This window comes from Suncus etruscus, chromosome 15 (genome assembly GCF_024139225.1).
Source record: "Suncus etruscus isolate mSunEtr1 chromosome 15, mSunEtr1.pri.cur, whole genome shotgun sequence".
Lineage (NCBI taxonomy): Eukaryota > Metazoa > Chordata > Mammalia > Eulipotyphla > Soricidae > Suncus > Suncus etruscus.
In genome coordinates, this window is record NC_064862.1 from 58,572,209 (window position 1) to 58,576,892 (window position 4,684).

The 4,684-nt window shown below is 48.0% G+C and overlaps 1 pseudogene; it reads left to right on the forward strand.

Moving 5' to 3' along the window:
- Nucleotides 1-1,492: 1,492 nt before the first annotated feature.
- LOC126029864 (ribosome biogenesis regulatory protein homolog) lies at nucleotides 1,493-2,502 on the forward strand (annotated as a pseudogene).
- Nucleotides 2,503-4,684: the final 2,182 nt, after the last annotated feature.

Here is a 4,684-nt window from a genome sequence, read left to right on the forward strand (position 1 = left end):
CCTTCCTTCCTTCCTTCCCTCTTTCTACCTTCCTTCCTTCCTTCCCTCTTTCTCCCTTCCTTCTCTCTTCCTTCCTTCCTTCCTTCCTTCCTTCCTTCCTTCCTTCCTTCCTTCCTTCCTTCCTTCCTTCCTTCCTTCCTTTCTTTCTTTCTTTCTTTCTTTCTTCTTCCTTCCTTCCTTCCTTCCTTCCTTCCTTCCTTCCTTCCTTCTTCCTTCTTCCTTCCTTCCTTCCTTCCTTCCTTCCTTCCTTCCTTCCTGCCTGCTCCCTTCCCTCTTCCCTCCTCCCTCCTTCTTCCTTCCTCCTTCCTTCCTTCCTTCCTTCCTTCCTTCCTTCCTTCCTTCCTTCCTTCCTTCCTTCCTTCCTTCCTTCCTCCTTCCTTCCTTCCTTCCTTCCTCTCTCTCTCTCCTTCTCTTCCTTCCTCTCTCTCTCTCTCTCTCTCTCTCTCAGAGTCATAACCAGTGGTGCTCAGGGTTTACTCCTGGTTTTGTGCTCAAGAGTCACTCTTAGTCAGGCTCAGGGTACCATATGTAGTACCAGAAATTGAACCTGGGCCAGACGTTTGTAAAGCAAGTACCCTATGTTTTGTTGCTCAAAGCTCTGAGAAATAGTCTTAAGAAAGAAAAATAGAGTGATTATGAGATCGATTAAAGAGTTGTAAGTCATACTTTGAATTGGGGAGTCCTAGTCATTGTCCAATATGCAATGGAGCCTCAGAACTATTGCATGATCCCTCCAAGGAAAACGTGGATATTTCTCGATGAAATGAAAATTGAAACACAGTACCCTGAATCTTCTCACATAATTTTTCTCAATAGACTTGATCAAAGACACCATTTCATGAATATTGACATGAGTAATTAATATGGCATCTAACTATGCATATTTATACAATTTATATATTTAATTTTATATTTTAAAAGGCAATTCTTCATTTCTAAATGACGTCTGGTTTATACATGACAAATATAGAGCATTCCAAGGTGAGATAGGATTTCATTTTGTGTTAGTTTTGGTCACATGTATGATTCCAAGATATTCCTTGACTCCTGTGAATGAAGAGCTAACTAAATATTGTCAGATAGGAAAAAGTTATATAAAATTTTAGGTGAAAAATATGTGCAATCAGGAGTCGGAGAGATAGCATGGAGGTAGTGCGTTTGCCTTGCATGCAGAAGGGCGGTGGTTCGAATCCTGGCATCCCATATGGTCCCCGAGCCTGCCAGGAGCGATTTCTGAAGGTAGAGCCACGAATAACCCCTGAGCGCTGCCGGGTGTGACCCCCTCCCCCCAAAAGAAAAATATGTGCAATCGGATAATTTGTGTCACCAATTAACCATGTACTTTGAAGTATTTTATTTCAGAAGTTTGTGTTTGTAATCATCTTGAAATGTATGATCAAGCAAAAATATTGAAAGAGGCCAGGAAGCCGCACGTGGTTGCCCCGAAAGCGAGTGAGCGAGCTGGTCGGTGCTGTGCAGAGGGGCCTGAGTGATGGAAGGCCAGAACGTGAAGGAGTTACTAGCGAAGGTGGAGAGCGGGACGAAGCCGAGAAGCTGCAGCCCGACCTGGGGAACTTGCTGGCTTCGGACCGGAACCCCACCCCGACAGAGCTGCAACGCGCGGGCTCCGCCCTGGAAGGCGAGCTGCAGGCTCTGGCTCTGGACAACACACAGCTCTGCTCATCAACCAGCTGTGGCAGGGAGCGCGTCGAGAAGGCGCTGGTTGCGCGCCTGCCCGAACCCACCACCCGCCTACCGCGGGTGAAGCCCGTGCCCCGGCCAAAGCTGCTCACGCGCTGACAACAATTCGCATCCAGCCCCCAAAGAAGACGAACCTGATGTGGGACGAAGTGAGCTGCCAGAGGCGGCGCTGATGGGGTTACCAGCGCGCCCGCGATGACCCCCAAGGAAGTGCCCGGCAGTGCCGACCCGCTGGAGGACCAGTTCGCCAAGTGCGCCCAGGCAAGAAGGAGCGAGTGGGCCCCGAGAACTCAGCTGAACAGGCTGCGGAACCTGGCCCGTGCGCAAAGACGCAGCTGCCCAGAGCGGCGACCTTGCCACCGGGACACCAGAGAAAGGAGGAAACTGGGCGTACCATGCAGGTGGCCAAGGTCTTTACCTCCTACTTCGGGTTCAGGAAGCCTGTCAAGGAGAAGACTCCCCGAGGCGCCTGTCAAGAAGAGGAAGTTCCAGCCCATTCTTCGGGGACTTTGCAAGCCTAGAGAAAGGGCCAGTTGGAGCTGCTTCGAGTCATAAACAGCAAAAGTCTCAACTGGACTTAACAAGGGCCACAACAAGGCAGCTGAGGGAGGAGGACCAGAAGGAGGCGGCCAGGAAGAGGAAATGAGTCCGAAGGGCAAGAGGAAAGGGGATAAGGCAAGGCCTGAGGGCAAGAGGAAAGGGGGGACAGAAGGTCAGGGTATGAATTTCAAGTCTCCCGGGCCTGAGTGGCAGGAGGGAAGGGAGGGGTGGCAAAACCCAAGTGGAAAGTGGAGGAAGTAAGTTTCCCCCAGGACGCTGCCCACCGGGAACTCTGTACTGTTAATGTTAACTTCTAGATTGGGGGGACAAGGTGACTGATACTCCAGGAAGTCGCCGCTCTTGAGATCGAAGGGACATGATTGCTCTCCGGAGTATCGGTAGCATAAAACTGAATTCTGCAAATTAATTGCCCCCTCCCCAGCCAACACTTTGTGACCACTAAGTATGTATTTGATGGACAATTAAGGCAAGAATGTGCTCCAACACTAGGAAAAACTACTTCTTACACATGATTGTGATGTTTTTTGTTGTTTTTAACTCTGGGGTTGGTTTTGTACGTTCCTGAAATATTTTTATAGCATAATTTGTGTATTTACCAAAGGGGGAGGGAAAGTAAAGTGCAATTTCAAACTGGATTTACAATGATTTTTGTAAAGGTTATTTAATCCACGTGTCTAATGGTAAAAAAATATTGAAAGAATTTTGATAGATGGTTCTATTGAGAAGCTTCCCAAAAGGCCCTTTTTTTTTTTGTTTTCTGTTTTTTGTTTTTTGGGCCCACACCCGGCGGTGCTCAGGGGTTACTCCTGGCTGTCTGACAGGAATAGCTCCTTGGGCAGGCACGGGGGGGGACCATACGGAACACCGGGATTCAAACCAACCACCCTTTGGTCCTGGCCTCGGCTTCTTGCAAGGCAAACGCCGCTGTGCTATCTCTCCGGGTCCCCAGAAGGCCCTTTGTTATATCCTCATTTCTGAGGCTGTAGATGATGGGTTCAGTACGGGGACACAAAATTGTGTACATCATTAAGGTCACCGCCAGCCTTCTTGGAGACTAAGAGACAGCTGAGCTGAGGTACACCCCAAAGGTTGTTCCATAAAATAAGCAAACTATAGAGAGGTGAGAGCCACAGGTGGAGAAGGATTTTACCTTCCACCTGTGGATGACACTTTCAAACAAAGGATAAAATTTTTGTATAAGAGTAAAGAATCTGGGGCCGGAGAGATAGCATGGAGGTAAGGCGTTTGCCTTTCATGCAGAAGGTCATTGGTTCGGAATCCCAGCATCCCATATGGTACTCCCCGAGGCTGCCAGGAGCGATTTCTGAGCAAGGAGCCAGGAGTAACCCCTGAGCACTGCCCAGGTGTGGACCCCCCCCAAAATAAAAACACCACAAAAAAGAGTAAAGAATCCCAGAGATTGGCATATCACCCAAGATAATAACATCAAAATATATTAACAAGTCATCAATGGAAGGTAATCCCCCCACAAACAAACTTGAGGCGTTGAGGAGTGCTTACAGAAGAAGTGAGGGAATCTCACATGAGTACAAACTGGTAAGCATGTGAGATCAGACAATGCAGCTGGAAGTCCAACAGACTGTTGCAAATAGACACCAGAAGCAGCAGATTACAGAGGCGGGGCTTCATGATACTTATACAGTACAAGGGTTGACAGGTAGCAGCACAAGTGATGATAAGCTATACAGCTAGAATGACATTGTCCAAAAACGTAAAAAAGGCTATAATCTAACAGGAAGCCTGCATGAGAGATGATGTGCTCTGAGTGTGAATGTCCCAGATTCATCTTTGGAGGTAAAGTCAATGTCATTTGTGGACAGGATGAAGAGAAAGAAGTACATGGGAGTGTTTAAACTGTTGCATACCAGCCCTTTGGAAGAGCTCTGGATGGTGGTGGTGGTGATGGAGGAATGAGAGGCCTTTCTCCTCTAGCCCAGGACCACATGTCTGCAAATCCCCTTCAGCTGGCAGGTCCCCAACTTCTGGATAGTGACAGGAGACGAAAACTCACAGCAGTTAGGTTTCTGGAGATATCATCTTTATTCAGCCCCTGGCCCCACATATGTGGCCTATCATAACCATTTACCATTGGGATTCCTATTCAGCCCCTGCACTTGTACCTTGTCTCCTCCTTCTCATTCCTTCTCTCTCCAAAATCCCAATCCTCTTCTGCCCCATCAGGCAACCTTTTGAGACCTTCAAAGACTCCCTCCCAGAAATGGGCAGGTCTTGCCCTAAGGTAAAATTATGTAGAAGATGGGGGTGGGATGACATAAATTGATAGGAATTTTGGAGAGAGAAGCATGAAGAGGAAAGAGGCTAAGAGACAAGGTACAATGCAGGGCTGAATAGGGATCCAGCATAAATGGTTATGATAGGCCACACATGTTGGCCAGGACTA